The sequence below is a fragment of the Amblyomma maculatum genome, chromosome 1, assembly GCF_055883805.1.
Source record: "Amblyomma maculatum isolate TAMU_Amacu chromosome 1, ASM5588380v1, whole genome shotgun sequence".
In the NCBI taxonomy this organism is placed as follows: Eukaryota; Metazoa; Arthropoda; class Arachnida; order Ixodida; family Ixodidae; genus Amblyomma; species Amblyomma maculatum.
Window position 1 is genome coordinate 249,838,203 of NC_139344.1, and position 23,784 is coordinate 249,861,986.

Genomic DNA, 23,784 nt, shown 5'->3' on the forward strand with positions numbered 1-23,784 from the left:
GCAATTAGGGTCATCGCTGCGGCGCTTGCCGGTATTGAAGCTTGGTCGCACGTTTTTTTTTTGAAGGCTTCTACTAAAGCTCCGTGTTCAGCGAAAATTACGCCCACGGTAGCAGAGCACCACCCAAGAGCCGGCGTTCGCAAATTTGCCAGCGATGTAAAATTCCACATGTTAAAATGATTCCAGTGCACAAAATAGCGCGCATAGGCACCCAGAACATTAGTTGCAAGTCGTGAGAGCAGACAGCAAGGTAAAAGGATCAAGAAGTTGCAATTGTTAGAGCGGTAGCAATGGCCTGTAGACTCCGAAACATCCCAACCTTATAAATGCGGGTCATGACATAAAATGCAAAAATGTTTGTAGAAAATCCAGTTCTCGGCGTGGCCGAGTGGTTAGCGTGCTGAGCTAGTGATTGGTATGTACCTAGGGACTTAGTTAGAGGCGCGCTTGGTGCACTATTTTTTTTTCTTTTTTTTTTTACTTTTCTTTTTTGTTTTTTATGTACCTAACTTGTTTCGTTACTTTTTACTTTTTAATTTTTATCCCACGCCTTTTTTTTCCGGGCGAACAGTGCCGCCAGCGCGGAGCGTCCCAGTATGCCGCGTCCCAGTGCGCCCAGTGTCCAGCGTCATACTGGGACCATAATCAGGTATGGCGCTGGGGCACTGGCTCCCAGTGGCACTGGTTTTTGCAATAGGGGTAGCAGGCGAAAGAAGCTTCCGCCGTTGCTATCGCAATTCGACTAGGGTTAACCAGAGTTAAACCACAACTAATTTACTTTCTAAGCATTGGGGCGATGCCTTTTTAAGGGGGGAAATAATGCCACGAACCATTCAAATCTTTATTTGCTCTTTTTCAACAGCCGCCGGCATGCTGTCTTATCATTGGGAATCAAGCGCACGGATCACTTTTGTATTCTTTGTTTGTGCATTCTCGTTGTCGTGAGGAGCGGCCTTATCATTTCCTTGTTGTGGCACATGATTCGAGATGTATCTCGAAGGATTCCAGCCACATGCTTGTATCTCTACAATGTTCCCGGTTATGCTAGTCACTGCTCGCGGTTTTATCGAGATCCTTCTACGTCGCTTTTAAATTGAGCGCTGACCAGTGAAACAGGCATTCTTTGTTCGACGACCGCCGAGCACGATTGTTGCTATCGCCGCCGCCAAATAGCTTAGTTCTTTTGCGGGCGCAAGTCAGCCCAATAAAAAGTTTCTTCAGTGCGCTGTCAGACTCATTTGTATCATCGGCCTTGTCACCACCACGTGATATCTGGCGGAGGTGCTGAATCCCTGTCAATGTTACCATGCCGCTGAAGACAGAGCCAGCCGGGCAGGTACAGCCGCTTGTTTTCGTCCAGCCCCGTGAGCCCCGCATCTTACGAGGACGACCGGATGGGGACGCCGAAGACTGTATTTACATTTTCGAGCGTGCAGCCTCGTTCAACGCCTGGGACGACACAGCAAAGTTAAGGCAAGTGTACTTTGCTCTTCAGAGGTCCGCCCGTATTTGGTTTGAGAATCGCGAGACTCTTTTGAAGGATTTGGCCACTTTCAAGTCAAAGCTGTTGAATGCTTATACGAGTACCGTCAGGAAAGAAAGAGCCCAGTCATTCCTTCAATCAAGAATCCAGCTCCCGAATGTGTCAGTCCTCGCTTATGTAGAGAAAATGAAAGCGCCTATTTCGCCGCGCTGACCCTGAATTGACCGAGGAAAAGAAATTGCATTGTTTAATGCAAGGCGTCAAAGAATCCCTTTTCGCATGCCTCGTGAGAAACTCACCCCAAACTGTGGCTGAATTCGAACAAGAAGCATCCTCAATAGAGCGAACCCTAGATGCCTGAACTCGACAGTACAGCCGGCCTCTTGAAGCGTACCCTGTAAACTGCGACACCGCAGCTACATATGAGGATAACCTCCGTGAGATTATCCTTTCGAGAAGAGCTGCGCCGATTCCTTCCATCATCAACGCAGCCGCCAGTTGCGTCGCTCACGGACGACCGTCATCCGTGAGGGAGTCCAACAGGCACTGGGAGTTCCTGAAGCGATGACTCCGATGGCTCCAGTGGAAGAAGCAACAGCGATAAACTATGCTGCTGCATTACGTCGTCCTGCACCCCGGCGTGACCTTCCAATCCCTCGCCGCTACCGCCCTGTTTCCGAAAACCACCCCTTGGCCCCCGCCAGGCAAACCTCCCAACGATCTGCAAGCCCCAGGAAATGCGACGCCTGGAGGACGTCTAATAACCGACCACTATATATGTTTCCATTGCGGTGAGGCCGGCCACATCCTATGCCACTGCCCTTACAGACGAATCGGCCTGCGCGGCTTCGCCATCGACGCCCCACCACACCACCCCGTCCTGGCGAACGACCGGAATAAATCGAGAACTACTTGCGAAAGGCAGTCACCAAGCCGTCGGTACCTCTCTCCATCACCGTACAGCTCCCGGTTTGCGTCGCCAGGCCGCAACTATGATGACAGTGTGCGAGGAAGGTCCCTAGCGCCCGTAAGGGAAACTGAGGCAGCAACCTTTGGAGGTGGGTTGCTCAACGGAGAAAAGACGAAGATCCTCCGCCCCTGACGACGTCTAACGACGACGCAGCCATTTCACCACCGTGCAAGCCACACCGCTGCCCAGCGAAGTACCAACGGTACGCTCCGGCCGGGACAGTGATGTTTTTGCTCTCTTCGGCAGGTAAGAGCAGAAGACGATGATGATCTGATGATGGTCAGGAGGAGATATATATTTACAGAAGCAAAATAGTATACATAGGCAAAGTTACAGCAACAAGTCACACAGACAACTGTAACTTAAAAGAAAATGGAGACTCTCACTCAGAGAAGTCACTTTACAGGCCCTTACTTTCCCACGAGCGTTTCGGTTAAAGCCTAGGGGGTGTAAATACGTGCTAAGCACGGAGCCTCAATCTTGACTGTCGAACACACTCTAAAAAAAAAAGGTGTGATCTTAGTTTTTTTTGGGGGGTAAACTGCTTGTCGCTGAGCTAACACCTTTTTGGGATAAGGTTACGCTGTGTCTTGGAAGACTAAGTATTTATACCATTGCATGTAGTGTAACATTACGCTTCTGGTAGCATAAACTTGCACCTTCACAAGCAGTGTAACTGTATTCTACCTAGGCATAACGTTGCACCTTTCATAAAGGCCTATGTTTTAGTCTGTCGATGGCATAAGCATACCCTTGCATCAAAGGTGCAAGTTTGCACCTTGACAACGTAAACTTATCCTGTATGTACAGGTGCAAAGTTACCATTTTAGAGTATAAATTTATATTACGACAAAGAGCGCAAAGTTTTGCACCTTTATGGTGCAAGCTTATACCACCAGGAGAAGGATAACGTTGCCCTCCAAGCAGTTTAAAGTAATGCCATATTACATAGGGTATCTAAGCATCATCTTGTGGTATATATATGCTACCCACACAAGAGTACTATTACCAATCTGCATCGTAAACTTGGTCACTGGAAGCAGGAATAAAGCTAACCAATACACTTCAAGATTTTCTGGAAGGAAAGATTATGTTGAAACATTGCAATATCTTTGTGTCGTCTGGAGTGTGACAGTGAGCAATGTTTCAGGTGAGGTAGGCTGTGTCATGCTGTGTTCAAGCCGTAAGTTATGTTGCAGAGTGAACAAAAAGAATTTACAGAACAATCGGTTAAGATAACATACCATGGTGTTTATTTCACTTCATTATACACCGAAGTTGCAGCAAGGGACTGGATAATCTTCTCCGCACAGTCAGGGCAGGGATGTACCACATATTTGACCTGCATAGAAAAGAGAACTTGTAATCGGTTACTCACGAAGAAAGTCTCACAAAACATGCTTATGGAGTAATTAATTCACATATAAAAATAACACTGCACAAAGGGCAAGTAAAAAGGAAGACAGATGGAAATAGTGCACCAGTACAGGCTTCCAAGTGTTTATATAATGAGAATAGTGAACTCACACAATATATAGATCAATGAAAATTCTCCAAATCTGAGCTTTACCTGTGCCACTAACACACACATAGACAACTAGCACATTGCAATCTCAGAAAAAATTGACAATATGCTCAATAAGACACAATATACAATGAGACATATTCTTGTTAGGAGCAGGGTCAAGCCATAGGCATCACTGATGTTGGACTACCCAGAGGGTCATTTAAAGAAATATGAATGAAAACATATTGAAAAAATAGAAGCTAGCCTGATAAAGGCAAAAGATGTGATTTAAAAAACCCCTCCCTCTACTCGTTCATATGTGCAGTTCTCCTTTTTTTTATCATTAGCTTTTTATGTTAAACTTTGTTTTATCACCTTCACTTTCACCTTTGTTGTTTGCTGGTTTCCACTCCAACACCCAAACATTATAGTTTGCTTTCACACCTGACCATACCAGTGGTCTTGTTTCTAGTCATTATGGTCTCACCCTCCTAGAAAACACAGTCTCTGGTCCTTCATGACATTATCTTATGTTGCCTATAGTGTTAATGTTTTCCTGAGACTACACTGTCTTTAGTCATCTGATCATCCATCACAAGTGACAACTGCAAATCTCTTCTTTTTTTTTTGGGGGGGGGGGGAGGGATGGGGGGAGGGTTCTTTTGTTCTTGCATTCGTTGTCATTTCTCATGAATATAACGAATGAAGCTTGTTACTGCAGAGCTTGCTCCTGCAGGGGTATGTCTAAGGCCATTCTATTGTTTCTGCCTTTAGTGCAGTTTACATTCCTGGAAAAAGGCATGAATATACCACGGAGGCTATGCCTTATAAAATGCGGTATACCACTTCTGAAAGATGGAACATTTCATGCTAAAAGAGCAATGATAGCAAGGCACATCCAAAGCACCTTCTGCACATGTGCATTACTGCAGTGATGTCACAGATGCAGAATTATGTAAAGCATGGCAATAAAGTGCAACTTTTACATAAGTTCATTGCTAGTTTCACACCACACATCAGCTTATGCCGATGCCAAAAACTTCTCGAGACTGCCGTTTCACTTCAAGACTACATTATCTTGCTCAGGAGGCAAAAAACAATACACTTCAATACCCCTATAATTCCTTGAACAAACCACAAAGCTTGAAATTCTATGTATTGCTGCTTCATGTAATGCTCGCAGCACATGCAGCAGGAATAAAACTTCTCATAAACTGCAATTTGCCAGAACTGTCAACTGCTTATCTCTTTAGATGCCTAACTAATGAAATTGTAAATGCTGACCAATATTATACAAAATGATTATTAAAAAGTGTTTACAACAAATTTCTCGAAGATTATGTTCTTTACCTTTACAGATTGCAAATCATAAACTATGAAGAGACACCCGTGCAGTCTCTGCCGGTGGGTTGTGCAGCAATGTGGACTTTGGGTACCTGGTACAGCTTCAGGATTAGACTTAATTATCTATTCTTTTTGTTTATAAGAGGCAATATGAAAACTGCAAAATTGAAGGCTATTAATGAGTGAGCCTAGGCCTAAAACCCTCCTAATCATCTATGTGGTCTAACATAATGAGCATCAAAAATATTCCTTTAAAAGCTTTGTAAGTTGGTTTTTCCACATTACATAACTAAAAAAGGGTGTTGCTGACATTTCTTATTCAGATAATATAGACATATTTTGTGTTTTTGATGATGCAGAAGAAGCTAACATGATTCTGGCAACAATACCAAGTGCAGCAACATTTTTTACATGCAATGTGGGAAAGCAAGACAATAGTTTTCAAATATGCCTTTCCTTGTTCAATATTCTAAACTACATTGTTCTTAAGAAAATTTAAGAACTGGGCTCACCTATAATATTGGGGACCCTCATTTCTGGTATATAATACTGTCCCCTAAAATTAAAATGCAAAAGTTAAGTCAATTTTGGTTGATTAGCCATTCAACCATTATCCTCTACCACAGACATGTCCACTGTGCTGCACAATCCAGTTCTAATTGTACTCCAAATTTCATTTCATTCATTCTCCCTTTATAGGCCCATAGACATGACATAAGGGGTGGGGGCATATATATATATATATATATATATATATATATATATATATATATATATATATATATGTGTGTTAAATGGTAGTGGTGGAACACAAGGAAGATACGCTGAGTACAAATGGCACAAAACAATATAAAGAACACAAAAGAAACAATAAAGCTGAAAGTGCTAAAATACCGTCCATTACATATCACCTACAGTACTTCATTTTTAGTTTCATTCTATTGTGGACATACATAGCAACATAAGAGCATGTGAGTTGTTGAAAATTGCACCCATCAGAGAGCATAACCTTACTGCTGAGAACCAAGTGCAAACAATTTATATATTAGGTTTTGAAGAAAAAAAGGAAAGAGGCATACATTAACAGCTCACTCAATAAAAAGAAGTCAACATGTTCAGATCGATTACATACTGAAAAAATTCCTCCCTTGCTAACTTGCTCAATAGCACTGAATGGTTCCAAAATCAATGCAATGCCAGGGCTATTGCTCCTCAGCATAGAAAAATATGCTCTTTGATAGACATAAAGCAACAATGAACAGACCACAATGCCACAGCTATGTCGAAAAATACATACCACACAAATCTTGCCGTAAGTAGTCGTCCAGCGCTGAAGAAAGCAGGTTGATCTTTAGAAGCAGGAGTAACAGCACTTCTACACCGTATTCCTCCTATAGGCAGGTACGCTGCAGCAAAGGTATCATTCATAACATTAGCATGATACTCGTAACTAGTACATACATAAATATAGTAAAAAAAATAATGGCACCACACATGCCAAAACAATGACTCAAATATTTTGACAATGAGCTTAAAAGCTACAACTCCTGTTCCTAGATATATCTGTAACAATATCTGCCACCTCTTTACAGTCGAAATAACTGCTTAAATAAACTAGAATAGCAGATTTATGACAAACTGCTAGCACAATGACAATACACATTAATGAGGGAATGTCTCAGTACCAGTGAATTGTAGTAATGAGTATAACACAATGTCTGACAACAGAAACTACAGAAGGAAAAGAATGTGTTGTTATTGGTCAGGCATAGCCTCCTTTCTATGGGTCAGGACGCTGAAAAGTTCAGAATGGAAATAGCTCAGAAGAAGCTATAGCAAATCCCCAAATGAAAAACATTAGTGATATAAAAATTTTCCTTAGCTCGCTAACGAAAATTAGCACATTTAATCAAAATAGCTGTTTGGGCCAGTTGGTTCATACTTACACCCTAAAAGACCAGCGAAAAAAAAAAAAGAAAACAGGTACAAAGGAACACAAAACGTATTTCAGTGCCCGTCCTGTCATTTTTTGTTCCTTTGTCCCCGTAATTATTTTTTTTTTGCGCTGGTCTTTTTATGTACCGATTACAAAAAGAAAGTCAGTCTTAAAGCAGAGAAGGGGTGACACATGGTTTGCTTCAATGCTGAAGACATCTGATCACTAGCTAACCCAGATTTTTCACTTGTTAAATGATTTGATCGAGTCCAATATTTATTATCAGTTCTTAACATAAGTGATCAGCAAGTTAAATAACACTATTTACTCGCACACGCCCTCAAACACAATGAAACTCAATTGATAAGTCACTGTCTGGGCGTGCACCATATTGCACGGCATGAGCGAAAATGGCAACACGCAAGGAGACACACACATGGCACGTGACATAAATATTCTCCGACGAGAATCCCAAGCAGTATACATTGAGGCAGATGTCAGTGATCAGCAATATGTGCCACAAAAGTGCGCGTGTCAATTTGAACGCCCCTTTCTGGACGGAAACAAGGCTTTGGACTTACCAGCACGGATAGCAGAGACCAGTTTCAAATTCTTTGAAGAAACGACAGTCTACGTTCTTGCGCAGACAAGACGAAGGACTTGAGCCTGCAGCGAAAAAAAAAAAAAAAAAAAAAAAGCTTGAGAAATGTCTTTCCTGCACATTGCGTCACTGCGACAGTATACATGTACACGAATCGGCTCGGTCCCACCTCTGGTCTCGACGCCATCAGCTCAAAACTGCGGGGTTAAATCGGCGTTCTGAAAGCGTGACTTTAGGATATCAAGCGCGCTGCCTTTGAACGTACAGGTTGCTGGCAAAAGAAACTTAACCCATCACCCTGCATGCTCTCCCGCATTTATGGCAGCGTTCCCGTAAAGCAGCAACAACAGACGATCAAAATCGATTGTAGGCAGCGAGCAAAAATAATGCGACATGCAAACACGTCAATGCGTATCACCGGGACTGCATTAGCGTTCGTCGACGCATACTTTCGACCGCGGGATATGCTTGTGAGCGTCGTAGACGACTAAAAATGCACCATTAACATCCCGCAAAAAGGTCGTGACCATCTGAAAATTTTGGGATGCGCCGCTCCTCCAGTCTGAACTGAGGGAGTGGTATGCTCAGGTTGGGATCCAAGACGTCGTGCTCAGAGGCCGTTTCACAGACAAACAAGCAGCGTCGCGGACGTAAGCAATAACAAAACATGTTCAGGCCAAGTTAAATAGCAGAGAAAAACACGTAAAACGAAATGTAAAACGTCACTTACATGCGCGGCTGAAATTTGGCGCCAAGGATCCGTTGGAACACCACCACCGCGACGACCAGCCATCCGCCGTTTCATTCCGAAGTTCACACTTTCACGAAGTCGTTTCATAGTGAGGCATCGATGAGCGCACTCGGTGAAATAATCGCTGAGAGCAACCGAACTTTTCTAAAAACACAGATGAGTACCAACGACAAAGAGCACGAACGCTGACTCGTGCGGCAATCACCGTCGTCGTCTTCTCGGACCCGCAGAGTCGCAGGGAACGCAGGCAGGCTCAAGCAACTACGAACACGTGACGCTGCGTTGAGAATAAAAGCAACAAAACTAAAAAGCAACTGCTTCGCTTCTCGCCTCACCACCACTCCCCCCTCACCTCCCCTTTCTCCCTGTTTTGCAGCGTACACACTTGTCTGTCCGCCCTTGTTCTGAGTTCGGCCTTGCTCCCTCCACGGTCAAGCTCGCGTAGGAGTCAAAAGACGGGACGGGTGTCGGGGGGGGGGAGGTGAAGGGGGGAGGCACCGCTTTTTGTAAGAAGATAAGATGCTCCCAACTTTCGACGATTCCCCACCTCCTCCGGGGAAAAACGGGGGGTCCTTTTGTGGTAGCTCTTGAAAGGACATCGGACGGGAAGTAGAAACACAGCCGCACCCAGCTTGAAACCGGTTACCATCATAAAAAAAGGAAGAAACAAGCGGCAAACTTTTTTTTGCTTGAGCTGCAGGGACGAAATGGTGTAAAGTCATGCGAGAGAGACTAACGTCTTCCGTGCGGGTGATTGCGCAGGGTATATTTAAGCCATGCGGTTTCAGATAGCATAAATCCCGAAGTTACCCTCCTTTTACACTCTTTTTTTTTAGAGTGCATGGTCCGAGGACCGCTTTTTGATACCAGACATCAACAAAGACCCAAGGGCGGTCACCTTAGGTGATCCGCCCCGAAAATGAAGCAGCCAATCAAATTATTTAAAAACATGCCACAACCCCAGTGGGTTGGGAATAATCTCGGACCCAGGTCCTTAATTACGTCAAATAAAAATACAACATTCAAAACACACTCTTTCCATTCGTTGGTTCCCAAACCCTCTCACACGGCGCCTGTCTTTGCCTCCCCTCCTCAGCGTGTTTGCGACGCGACCTTGCAGCTGGCGCCTTTGTAAACGAAACGCCGCGGGGGATCTGGAGACTAGGCCACCCCGCAGTCCCGTTCGAGGAAAAGGGGGGGGGGGGGGGGTGGCACTGTCCCAGAGCACTGTACAGTCGCCATTGCTCGCACCCGATGAGCCGCTGCGTGGGGGCTAAGTGCCGCGCCTATTGTCGCCTTCTACAGGGCGTTTAGTGAGCGCTTGGGGCAGGGCAAAACGGCTTCATTATCGGGGTCTCTCTGCCCCGATGTTTCGCGACACAGCGGGAGATCGCTGGGCTGATTGCCTACTTGGGAGGGCCGAGGGTCGCGCCTATTGTCGCCTTCTGCAGGACATTTAGTGAGCGCTTGTGGCAGTGCAAAAGGCTTCATTAACGGCGTCTCCCTGCACCCATGCTTGGCGCCACGGTGGGAGATCGCTGGACGAGCTGGCCGTAAAGTGGTTCGCAAAAGCGTGCCACTGTTGTTTCCGGCTGATAATTGGATGCGTCTGCCGTTCGCTTCTTGGCGACGCCTCGGGGCGAAAGGACGAAACAAACCAGGCCTCCCGTGCGCCCGCGCCCAAGAAAAGGGGAGAAAAGGAGAAAAAAAACAACAGCGCTCGCTGTTCGACCGCCAGCTCGACTCCACGTGCGAGTCGCTTTTCACTGCGGCCTTACACGTCCCTCCTAAGAGGGTAAATGAGCTTGTAATCCGGTCATTTCAGCCTAATACAACAAAGGCCGCAACAACCCGCGAAGAAAACAAAACATGTAAGACACTTCGCACGTGAATGGAACACCAAATGAATCTCGCGACACAAGATGGGTATAACACAAAACAAATCACACATTCGCATCGGCGGACCGGACAGTGTTCGTGAAAGTCCCGCGCGCGAGCAATTGGATGTCCTCACGCCAAGTTCACGCGCACTCCACCGTTCACATCACACATTGCACCGGGTACGCGGGAACATTCACGCGTCGCCGAAAGGCCATGGCTCAAGCGTGTGCTTGCTCTACGCCCCAAGTCACATTGGGGACACGGGTAACGCGTCGGCGTTATCATTGCTTGACCCTTTCCTGTGGGTCACTGTCACATTGTAGCGCTGTAGGGCCAGCACCCATCGCGTGAGTTTTGCCCCATGAGGCGTACAAGTAGTGAGATAGGAGAGGGGATTGTGGTCAGACACCACGTTAATTTCTGCCCCGTACACCCAATGATCAAATTTCTTTAGTGCCCAGATAATGGCGAATGCTTCCCGCTCGATCGTAGACCAGCGGGTCTGCGTTGGCGTGAATCGGTGGCTGGCAAACGCTATCGGCCTTTCCCGTCCCTCGTCTCCCATCTGCGCCAAACAAGCCCCCGCTGCAACGTCGGACGCGTCGGTGAACAGCCAATATGGCCTTTTAATGTCGGGGGTGTTCAGCGATGCAGCTTCGCACAGAGCTGACTTGAGCCTGTCGAGCGCGTTTTGCGCTTCCTGGCTCCACGGAATCGTGTTAGGTACACCTCGCCTCGTCAAAGACGTGAGTGGTGCGGCCACCTCGGCGTATCCTTCAACGTAATCGCGGTAGTAACCACATAAGCCTAGCAGACTCCGTAGCTGTCTCTTTGTTGCGGGGGGCACGAGCCCACGAATGGCCGATATCTTTTCTGGGTCGGGCCCATGGATTCCGCCTCCCATTATGTGTCCTAGGTACTTATAGTGGGCCTGTGCGACCTGACACTTTTCCCGGCTCACTTTAAGCTTGGCGTCGCGCAACAAATAAAAAATTATTTCTAAGTGCCGCAAGTGTTCAGTCCACGAGGAAGAGAAAATGGCGATGTCATCGAGGTATGCGGCCGCATAAGCCTCATGTTTCGAGAGGAGGGTGTTCATTATCCGCTGAAATGTGGCCGCGGTGTTCTTTAGCCCGAACGGCATGACGCGCCAAGCATATTGTCCCTCGTGAGTTACGAAGGCGGTCAGATGTTGGCTCTCCGGAGCTACCGGCACCTGCCAGTATCCGCGTCGCAAGTCGATAAGAGTGATATACCTAGCGCGGCCCACCCTCATGATGAGCTCTTTAGGGGGTGACATTGGAAAGGCATCCGTGCGCGTCGCTGCGTTTAAAGCGCGATAGTCAATACACATGCGCACCGATCCATCCTTCTTACCCACGCATAAAACGGGATGGGCGCACTCGCTTTCCACCGGATACACCAGCCCGAGGTCTAGCAACTCGTTTACATGGCGGCCTCACTCCTTAATAACTCCGGCACGCGATATGGGAAAGTGCGTTTGAGCTGCTGGCCTTCGTGCAGATCTATCTTATGTGCCCCAACTCGTGCGACTCCCGGCGTTTCGCTGAACAAATCAGCGTAAGCGACAAACACCTCCGAGATCTCGAGGCGGTCCTGAGTAGGTAGGTGTGCGAGTTTCTCCGCATCGATCAGACAACCACCACATCTCGAGTACACCGAGGGGTGTACTCGATTTCACCAAACTCCTCGTCTTCCTCGAAAACTACTCCGACATGGCTGACACGTGCGTAGTAGGGTCGCAGCCTGTTCGCATGCACTATCGCTGTAGCCTTTTTTCCCTTGTCGGTTCTGTACGAGTTTTGCCTCTCTTGCGCGGTTACGACGAATGGACCGAGCCATTTGGGGGCCATTTTACTGCCAGGGTCTGTGTCAAAGAGCAATACCTGGTCTCCGACGACAAACGTCTTGCTCCGTGCGCGCCTGTTATACGCCTGCGCGTAACTTCCCTGGCGTGCGCTCGCCGTCAAACCCGCTACTTCTGCTGCTACTTCTAGCTGCTCGCGTAGCTGTCGCAAATACTTCGCGGGTTCTTCCCTGAGTGTGTTCGGGAGGGGTTGCTGACCTGTCCATGTTCGCTGCAGAATTGCTAGCGGTCCGATAGGGTTTCTACCGAATAAGAGCCGGAACGGCGCCACGCCTGAAATGTCATGGGGTGACTTCCCTGTACGCCCAGAGAACGAACGGGACCAGTCTATCCCATTTCTTGGGATCTTTCTCAATAACATGGAACAACATGTTCTAAAAAACGCGGTTCCACCTTTCCACTGTCCCGTTGCTCTCCGGATGCTCAGGAGTCGAAAAACGCGGTGCGCATCCCAGTCTTGCTAACATCTCACACGTCAGCTGCGCCGTGAAGTTCGTTCCCTGATCTGAACAGACTACCTCAGGTATGCCTGTGCGGCTGAAAATCGTAAGCAAGGCGTCGCATGTTGCCCTAGCGGTTAGGGATCGCAAACAGACTACCTCCGGCCACCGCGTGCACAAGTCAACGAGGCAGAGAGCGTACCTATGACCCCTGCTCGACGGAACATCGAGCGGCCCGATTATATCGACATTTACGACCTGAAACGGATGGTCGGGTCTGGTGAGAGGTGTGATGGGAACCCTATCTTTAATTCGCTTGTCCGAGCGGACTTGACAGCCGCGACATGTCCTGCAGTGTCGCGTTACGTCCCCTTCTAAGCCTGGCCAGAAAAAGCTGTACTTAATTCTGGTCTTTGTCTTCCGTGGCCCCAAATGGCCTCCCCAAAGGGACTCATGCGCAAGGCAGAGTACCTCTTCACGCCTGCTAAGGGGGAGCACAAGCTGCTTCACTTTGCTACCGGAGATCGAGTCCCAGTGATACAACAAGCCGTCTGAAACAAACATGCCTGCCTTCCCTGCCTTTGCGTCAGCCCACGCTTTCTTTAAGGTTTCGTCTGATACTTGGTCGGATCTGAATACCTGGCGCTGTTTTAGGGCTGCGTCCGCGTCATCCTGGATCGAGATTACATCTTCCTTCTCGCTTTCTTCTAGATCTACTTCACAGGGCTGTTCCGTCGCCACACCCTGCTCACCACTCATTAGTTTGTCTGCCTCAGGCCCCGCCGCTTGCTCCTCGTGTGATGTAGAGCTCAGCTTTGCGCTCTGCTTCGCCATGGTGACAGACGCGTTAACTGCTTCAGACAGAGGGCAGGCCTTATTCATAACAAGTGCCTCGTAACGACTGTCTATCTCCAAAAGCAGTTCCCAATCCTCCCTGGAAAGCAAACAATCCACTCCCTCCGCCAGCTTATCAGAAAGCGCGCATACAATGTCTACTGCCTCGGGCCCTGCTATGTGTGCGGTGGGCCGCCTGATCCTTACCGCAAGAGTGACCAGTTTTGCGTTAACCGTCTCCCCAAAAGCCGAAACTAGCTTTATCGAGCCGAATGGCTCCCGACACATACTTGGCACGAGGCCTTCCCTAACCACGGTTATCTCGCTACCGGTATCAATTATAGCTGTCGCCGGTATCCCTGCGCACTCAATCTCCACCTGCTGTAGCTTCGATTTGCGTACCTCGTCGAATGACTGGGGCGTTTTCATCTCTGCTACTAGGGTTGTCTGGGAGGTTACTGACACCGGTGTTTCGCATGCCTCTACGTTGGCTACAGCTACCTTTTGAGCTCGAGCGCGTTTCTCCTTCTTCTGCACGTTTTGTGAAGCGCGAGGGCATTCCTTGGCTCGGTGGCCAGATGCGCGGCACTCATAACACTGAATTGGCCGTTTGCTATCATTGTTCGCCGCTCGCGGGGGTCCCTGCGGTTTTTCCGCATACACAACAATTTGTTTCGCTGCTGGAGAACGTCGGATATTTCATCCGGTTTTAGCCACCTCTCCCCCTCACGAAGACGCACATACTCTAAGCCCTCAGGGCTCAAGCTACCCTTTATGCGATCTGCGATGATCAATGATACCAGGTCGTCTTTGGTTTCTACGTCCCGTGACCGAAGGTAGTACTGAAAGTACGTCTTAGTGCGCGAGGTGAACTGCGCCCAAGTTTCATCGCGGCGTTTCGTCGCGCGCTCAAAGCGTTTGAGGTATTCTGAGGGGTTAAGCTTCAGCTCCTTTAAAACGGCTGTTTTTACCGACTCGTAGCTGCCACACTCATCGTCCCCGAGGTTACGGAGAAGGTACCTGACAGCTCAGCCAGTGCTGGCATGATTAAGTGAATGCGGCTTTCGTTTGGCACCTTGTACGTCGTGAAAATTCTCTCGACTTACTCGAACCATAACGGCACGTCCGCGTCACACGGCAGCTTCAGTCCCTTAAGGACTTTAGCGCATTGGGAGACTGGATCGGGCCCCATTCGACGCTGATCGTCAATGTCTGACCTTACAGACGTCTGCCCGCTTCCCGCTATCGCTATTGCAACCGCTGGATCTAGCCCAAGTTTCTGTAACTTTAGGCGTTCCTGTGAAAGAATTTTCAATTTTTCCAGCTCAAAATCTAATTCCATGCGGCGAATTGCAACCGCATCGGATACCGACATCTCCGCTACTTCACGTAGCGCTCCTGCTACAGGCTGAGTTGTCGCTTGCTGCGACTGCTCGCTGTCATCTGTTATATCTCCCCCTGTCTCTCTCTCGCCTACGCTCGCCATCATGCTCCGTGTTAAAACCATGCGCCACTTTACACTTGAGCCATAGCCACTTCAACAAAGCGCAAGAAATCCCGCTTACCCGTGCTGGTGTCGCCAGTTGGGGCCTCCGTCCCTTGGTGCCGCAGCCTCGTCGGAGTCCTTCCCCAGAACGCTGCCTCTGGTTCGGGGCCTGGATCACCTTGCTGCTTCTGGCTGGACGTGCGGACGCTTGTTGCCTAGTGGGTTCCCAAGGCCTGGGTGCTCTGGGTGATGCTCGTGGTCGCTGGTTGCCGAACCCTGTCGTGCTGCGCCAGTGATGTTTTTGCTCTCTTCGGCAGGTAAGAGCAGAAGACGATGATCTGATGATGGTCAGGAGGAGATATATATTTACAGAAGCAAAATAGTATACATAGGCAAAGTTACAGCAACAAGTCACACAGACAACTGTAACTTAAAAGAAAATGGAGACTCTCACACAGAGAAGTCACTTTACAAGCCCTTACTTTCCTACCGAGCGTTTCGGTTAAAGCCTAGGGGGTGTAAATACGTGCTAAGCACGGAGCCTCAATCTTGACTGTCGAACATAGTCCGAGGACCGCTTTTCGATACCAGACATCAACAAAGACCCAAGGGCGGTCACCTTAGGTGATCCGCCCCGAAAATGAAGCAGCCAATCAAATTATTTAAAAACATGCCACAACCCCAATGGGTTGGGAATAATCTCGGACCCAGGTCCTTAATTACGTCAAGTAAAAATACAACATTCAAAACACACACTCTTTCCACTCGTTGGTTCCCAAACTCTCTCACACGGCGCCTGTCTTTGCCTCCCCTCCTCAGCGTGTTTGCGACGCGACCTTGCAGCTGGCGCCTTTGTGAAAGAAACGCCGCGGGGGATCTGGAGACTAGGCCACCCCGCCGTCCCGTTTGAGGAAAGGGGGGGGGGGAGCACTGTCCCAGAGCAGTGTACAGTCGCCGTTGCTCGCACCCGATGAACCGCTGCGTGGGGGCTAAGTGCCGCGCCTATTGTCGCCTTCTACAGGGCGTTTAGTGAGCGCTTGGGGCAGGGCAAAACGGCTTCATTATCGGGGTCTCTCTGCCCCGATGTTTCGCGACACAGCGGGAGATCGCTGGGCTGATTGCCTACTTGGGAGGGCCGAGGGTCGCGCCTATTGTCGCCTTCTGCAGGACATTTAGTGAGCGCTTGTGGCAGTGCAAAAGGCTTCATTAACGGCGTCTCCCTGCACCCATGCTTGGCGCCACGGCGGGAGATCGCTGGACGAGCTGGCCGTAAAGTGGTTCGCAGAAGCGTGCCACTGTTGTTCCCGACTGATAATTGGATGCGTCTGCCGTTCGCTTCTTGGCGACGTCTCGGGGCGAAAGGACGAAACAAACCAGGCCTCCCGCGCGCCCGCGCCCAAGAAAAGGGGAGAAAAGGAGAAAAAAATAGCGCTCGCTCCTTGGCCTCGGCGCGTGGGGGGTTCGACCGCCAGCTCGACTCCACGTGCGAGTCGCTTTTCACTGCGGCCTTACAGGGACCCTAATAAACGACGCAGCCGAGTTCGGACACGAAGGCCCACGTGCAATGCGAGCACGTGAACAAGCGACCTTAAAGTTGCTATCGACGGTGGCACAGTCCCTGCCCCAGTAGACACCGGAGCTGACTATTCCGTCATCAGCGGTCCGTTAGCCTCCCAGCTCAGGAAAGTTACGACCGCTTGGGATTGGCCCGCTGATTCGCACCGCTGGTGGTTACCTCATTACTCCATTGGGGCGATGTACTGCAAGAGTAACCGTAAATGGGCCTACTTACTCCACAAGCTTCGTGGTTCTACAGCAGTATTCGCGAAATGTGATTTTGGGCGTGGACTTCCTAAATGATCATAGAGCGATCATCGACCTCCGATCCAAGCTCATCAAGCTCTCGGTGGACAAAACCATACCTACTACGACGACATCGACGCAACGCGTTTCTCTAAACGTCCTCGACGGAGAGTTGACCGTGCCGCCCCGGAGCGTCATCGCCTGCGTGGGCAACGCAGACATCGAAACCATCGAAGGCGTCGTCGAAGGAAATATCAACTGCTCTTGAAGCGTGGACGGAGAATTGCAAGAGACGTCGCCCATTTCCGTCATGGTCAAGCTCAAGTGCTGGTGACGAACTTCAATACCAGCACCCGAACAAGGGCACGACGATCTCTTTTCTCGACGAATTAGCGGACATCCGAGAAGTCTTCGCCATCCCTCACCGGCCCGTAGAAGATCCATCCACCCGAGATCAGCTCACTTTCGACGTAAACACAGCACTACCCCAGAGAAGATAAGACCAGATTCGCAGTCTTCTTGAAAGCTAAACCGAGTGCTTTTCGTCAGCGTTGAAAGTACGATATACTTCGTTGGCAAAACACCGCATTATCACGGACGAATCTGCCCGACCTCTGCGCCAATGCCCCTACCACGTATCGCCACGAGGACGCCAAGTCATCCGTGAGCAAGTCGATGAAATGCTTCGTGACGGCGTCATGCAGCCATCAGAGCCCCTGGGCAGCACCAGTCATTCTGACGAAGAAGAAAGACGGGATATGGCGTTTCTGGCGTCGATTATCGCCTCTTGAATAGCATAACGAAGAAGGATGTTTACTCTTTCCCTCGCATCGACGACACACTGGACCGGCTCTGCAAAGCAAGATACTTCTCTTGAAGCGGCTACTGGCAAATTGAGGTCGACGAAAGAGACCGCGAGAAGACCGCTTTCATCACACCAGACGGCCTGTTCGAGTTCAAGGTAATGCCATTCGGCCTCTGCTCCGCACCCGCGACATTCCAGCTAGTAATGATTTCCGTACTTGCTGGTTTGTAGTGGCATATTTGTATGGTGTACTTGGACGACGTCGTTGTCTTCTCTTCGACCTTTGAAGACCAGCTGAAAAAGCTTCGCGCGGTTCTCGACGCAATTAAGTCATCGGGGCTAACACTGAAAGCGAAGAGCTGTTGTTTCTGGGCCACATAATAACCAAGGCCGGTGTTCGTCCTGACACAAACAAAACAGCTGCGATCGCGCAGTTTCCCCAGCCAGGGGACAAGAAAGCTGTGCGCCAAATTCCTCGGACTGTGAGCATATGATTACCGACGATTCGTCAATAACTTTTCGCGCCTCGCTGAACCTTTGACGCTGCTTACAAAGCAGGCGTGCCATTTGAGTGGAAAGCATCGCAAGCAGAAGCCTTCGAGGAAATTAAGCGCCGCCTACAGTCCCCCCCTGTCCTAGGCCATTTTGATGAGAATTCCAGACTGAGATACACACCGACGCGGGCAATGTGGGCCTAGGCGCTCGTCTCGTTCAGAAGAATGCCGGAGAGGAGAAAGTAATCGCCTACGCTATCAGGTCCCTTTCAAAAGCCGAAGCCAATTACTCCTCGACCGAAAAGGAGTGCCTCGCGATCATCTGGGCCACTTCAAAGTTCCGTCCGTACCTATACAGTCAACCATTCAACGTAGTAAGCGATCATCATGCGCTCTGTTGGCTCGCCAATTTGAAAGACCCTTCCGGCCGTTTTGCATGCTGGCGTTCACGCCTCCAAGAATTTGGCATCACTGTGGTCTACACGTCCGGTCGCAAACGTTCCGACGCAGACTGCTTGTCCCGGGCCCCTGTGAACGCGCCCCCACAAGACGACAATGCCTTTTGGGACCGGTCAGCGCCAGCAGTTTCGCTCAACGGCAGCGGTCGGACCCAGAAAGACCACATATCTCCTTGTCGTGCCTAAGGAACTCTGAAAGGAAATTTTGCAGGCATTCCACGATGAGCCGACAGCAGGGCACCTCGGGATGGCGCGCATGTTGCATCGGATCCAAGAGAGGTATTAGTGGCCGCGGGTACCTTTCGACGTTGCCCATTACGCGAAAACGTGCCGTGAGTGCCAGCGACGGAAGACGTCCCCGATGAGACCAGCTGGGCTACTGAACCCCCCCCCCACACCACCCCTGACCAAACCCTTTCAACAAATTGGTATGGATCTCCTCGGTCCCTTTCCAACTTCATCTGCGAGTAACAAGTGCATAATTGTAGCACTGACTACCTTACCCGCTACGCCGAAGCGAAAGCCGTACCCAATGGCACCGCGGCAGAAGTCGCCAAGTGAAGTACTTACTCATCACGCACAGGGGAACATCATTTACGGCAGAGCTCACGCAGGCCATCTTCACCTACAGTCATACAAGTCACTGACGTACAATAGCGTGCCGTCCCCAGACCAATGGACTAACGGAGCGCCTTAACAAAACGATTGCGGACATGATTGATATGCACGTCGACGCCAAACAAAATACCTGGGACACTATCCTGCCGTACGTGATCTTCGCGTATAACACGGTCATCCAGGAGACAGCCAGAGCGACCCCGTTCATGCTTGTGTATGGCAGGAAACCCGCGACGAAGCTTGACGCGATGCTGATGACAGAAGATAACCTCGACGTCGCCGCCTACCTACAGCGTGCAGAAGAAGCCCGACGACTAGCCAGGATGCGCATCAAAGACCAGCAACGCACCGAAGCCCGACGCTACAGCTTGCGACGACGCGACGCAGAATACAAACCAGGAGATCAAGTTTGAGTTTGAATGGCAATACGCCGTCGTGCACGGACTCGGTGAAAAACTCTTGCGGCGGTACTTGGGCCCATACAAAGTCCTTCGGCACATCAGACAGCTTAATTATGAAGTCATCCCCGACTGCACTACCACATCCCAATGGCGCCGGGCGCGACCAGAAATAGTCTATGCTGTGCGCCTGTAGTCTTAATACGCGCGCTAAATAAGGTCCTAGTTATTTTAATTTATCGAATTTGGTTCACCGTTATATGTTTTATTACGATAGCAACAAGGCGCCAGGTTTCGGCCCATCGCGTCGTCCCGGGAAGGGCCACCCTTAACCTTGAACAGCCGCGAAGAAGAAGAACAAGAACATGGAAGAAGAACGCTCGGTCACCGGCAGCTAGTGCAATCGTGGCTTCTGTTGCGGCACCTTCTAGACCCGACAAAGTCCGCGGCTCGGATACGCTTGAACCAGATAGTACATCAGTAAGATGGGACGGGCGAAGAACTACTAGATGACTTGAAGGGTAAATACCTCAACACGACACTAGATGGGAAGGCACCCCCTCGATATATTGGAGCGGAGGATGTGGCACTAGACGCGGATATTGCCACCACGGTAGTGATAGCTGCGATGAAGAAACTCCGGACGACCTCGGCGGCGGGGCTGGATGGAATCACTAACGAAATCCTTAGAAATCTGGATGACGATTCGGTCCAGGCTTTAACAGAATATATGAAGTGCTGGTAGGGGGGAAACCTTCCGCCGGCGTGGAAACATGCACGAGTCACTCTCATACCGAAACCCGGCAAAAAGCTCAACATCGAAAACATTCGACCTATTTCCCTTACGTCGTGCTTGGGTAAGCTCATGGAGCACGTGTTTCTCACGCGTTTGCAGAACTACGTAGAAACCCATCGCCTCATGCAGCACACAATGATCGGGTTTAGGCCGCATCTGTCCACACAGGACGTGGTGCTTCAACTCTCTAGAGAAATCATAGACTCGGGGAACAGTCATGGTACGCGGGCCATCCTGGGGTTGGATTTGAAGAAAGCGTTCGATTACGTTTCCCACGAGGCTATACTGTCCAACCTCTCGGAACTAAACGTAGGGCAACACATCTACGAATATATAAGAGATTTTTTGTCCAACAGGACTCAAGTCAGAACGCATACCGCTGGGAAACAGGGGCACGCCGCAGGGGTCAGTGTTATCCCCTTTTCTATGCTGCGCTGATCACGCTGCCTAAAAAATTTGACGCCATACATGGTATTAACGCACCCTATACGCTGACGACGTCACGATTTGGCGGAGTCAGGGATCAGAAGGGCAAATCGAGGAAGCCCTACAAGAGGCGGCGGACGTCGTAGACGCCCACGCCCGTTAGGCAGGACTGGAATGCTCCCCACAGAAGTCGGAACTGTTGGTCATCCGTAATAACGGAAGGGCTTGCAAAACAAAGCCGGACAAGATACAGCTAAAATCCAGGGAAACGAAATACCGGAGGTAGAAACGATACGTGTGTTTGGGATGTTTATGCAGTCCAACAGGTGCAACAAGGTCACGCTGGAAAGGTTGTCGACCTGGATGCAGCAGACCACACGGCTAATTAAGAGCGTGACGACTAGGCGACAAGGTATGGGAGAGCGCGACGCATGTCGGCTCGTTCAGGCTTTTGTCCTCAGTCAGCTCGTGTATGCCACCCCTTACTTGGACCTCAAGAAGGCCGATAGTGAAAAATTGAATTGCCTGATAAGGCAGGCATACAAAGTGGCTCTCGGTCTCCCCAGAAACACGTCCACCGCGAGACTGCTGTCATTAGGGGTCTACAACACCCTCGAAGAGCTCATTGAGGCACACTTGACGTCGCAAGAGCAGCGGCTCAGGCAAACTGAGGCGGGGCTGTCTATCCTGAGAGGCTTAGGTATAAGGGGCAAGGACCCTTCAAGCCAGGTGATCTTGCCGGTAGAGATGCGTGAATGCACTCGGGTCAAACCACTTCCCAAGAACATGCAAGCGGATCGTCACGAAAGTCGGAGGAGGGCCAGGGCGAAGACGTTAGGCGAAAAGTAGCAAGGGGATGATAGTGCCGTGTATGTTGATGCGGCAAAATACAACATTACAGGAAAGGAGGCTTTCGCTGTGAGCGCGGTGAGCATCTCCCGCAAAGTAGCAGCTACGATGGTCACGGACCGAGAAGAGGCAGAAGAGGCCGCAATAGCCCTAGGAATTGTTCAAACCGGAACCAGCACCATCCTCAGTGATTCCAAAACGGCCCTTCGCAACTTCGCCAGGGGTCATATCTCCGCCACTGCATTCAAAACTCTTATCGCGTTGCCAAAAGATAGGAAGGTAGTGGATCTCGTGTGGGTCCCGGCTCACTCGGGCGTCCCGGAGAACGAGGCCGCTCACCAATATGCTCGAGGTTTTGTCAGCCGAGCTGGTGAGGGTATCTCGGACGCGGGTACCGGACGGGGTGAGTCACTGGATACGTACCAGGCCATTACCACTTATTACAAGAAGCTCAGGGCGAGCCTGCCTCCTCCGCACGCTTCGCTCAGCCGAGAACAGGCTACCACGTGGCGGCGGCTGCAAACGCGGTCGCATAAATCCCAGCGCCTAGCCGCAGCTGCAGCGCCCGTATTTTTTGATGGAGTTACAGGTGTACGCAGTGGTGAATTTTGTGCTTTGTCGTTTCCGCCTCCAGCCCATAGACCTTGGATACTAGCGTTGAGGCGAGTTACGGCGGTATACCAAGTGCTTTCTTTTCATGCTTTTTTTTTTCTTGGAGAGGGCTGGGGGGATCAAAATTTTAAGACAGGTGTATTTGGCCTTAGATTTATCATAACCCTGGATATACTAGGGGCTACGGCAAGCACCAGGCAAGAAGTAGAATGTTTCAATTAGTTCGCTATTAAACTAAATACGTTACTTTTTTTTAAATTTTCATTTTAGGTGGTATGTTGTATTTGCAGAACTGGAGCTCGTGCTCCAAATAGTATAGCCGAGCAAACAATTCTTAGAAAAACTGTAGCGTGCGTGGCAATATCCACAAATGTCACCCTGATCGGCGGTTTCTCACAGTAACACTGTGCGTGTGACGTAGATCGCTCTACCCATTAATTTCTTCACTGCTGGCATCACCCGAGAATTATGTCTCCTCTTTTTTCCCTGGTCGTCCTCGCGCCGTGTGATTGTAAGCATGATACACCAAGACACACAGAAAGTGGTTTTAACCTGAGAGCCGCACGGGCGCACGGCACGTAATTGTCAATTTCGCTTCGCCGCAGCTTTGATAGCCGGCACGTCGGCACCCAATGCGCGCAGTCATTTCACATGCAATCCAGCCTCAAAGCGCGCATTGACTGAACTATCTATGCCAGACGCGCCCAATGGCGCTTTGTTATGACATGAAGCAGCATATCAGGCTGACATCTGATGTGGGCCTTGTAACAAGCGCTACAATTTCTTTGATGACATTAATGACATTTTTTTCTCGGTTATGATATTTGCGGAACAAGCTCCAGTTCTGCAAATACAACAGAACCCTAAAATAACAGTTAGTAAAATTCATTAACGTATTAATTTATTAACGTAAACAGCGATTATATCGCTGTTTTTTCATGCCGTGCGTCAAGACTTAATTGTGACGTCACAGAAATCTCTCGGTTGCTAATATCGAAACTTAATTGTGAGAAAGAGAATTCAATAAGTTATTTAGCGGTTGTAGCCGAAAACTGCATGCGGATCGGGATACAAGTATGGCTTACGCATCATTAACAAGAAGAAAGATAGCATATACTCTTTTAAGACCCCTTAGGAACGATAAGGCGAAAGCCTTTGGGGCTGATTCCACTGAAGTGTTTATTTTGAAGAGCCCTCCGATCGCACACTACTTCTTCCGTGCCGAATTCGAGGACAGCAGCTCCACTCAACGGCAATGGCGAGCACTCGTTGCGGCGGTTGGTCTTGATACCTGGCAGCAGATGGCGTGCGACACGCGCCCCCCTGGAGACCGGATTGAAGGCGTCCTCGTTGCGACCCTCCGTTATATTTGTATTTGATATAAATGTTTTCCACCACCACCAC

The 23,784-nt window shown here is 49.5% G+C and overlaps 1 long non-coding RNA gene across 1 annotated transcript; it reads right to left on the minus strand.

The window, feature by feature from the left end:
* Positions 1-3,700: 3,700 nt before the first annotated feature.
* LOC146206194 (uncharacterized) lies at positions 3,701-8,800 on the minus strand. Its single transcript, XR_014703245.1, has 4 exons — positions 8,572-8,800; positions 7,822-7,906; positions 6,602-6,710; positions 3,701-3,795 (listed from the first exon to the last, which is right to left on the minus strand). It is a non-coding gene; the product is annotated as an uncharacterized LOC146206194 (long non-coding RNA).
* Positions 8,801-23,784: the final 14,984 nt, after the last annotated feature.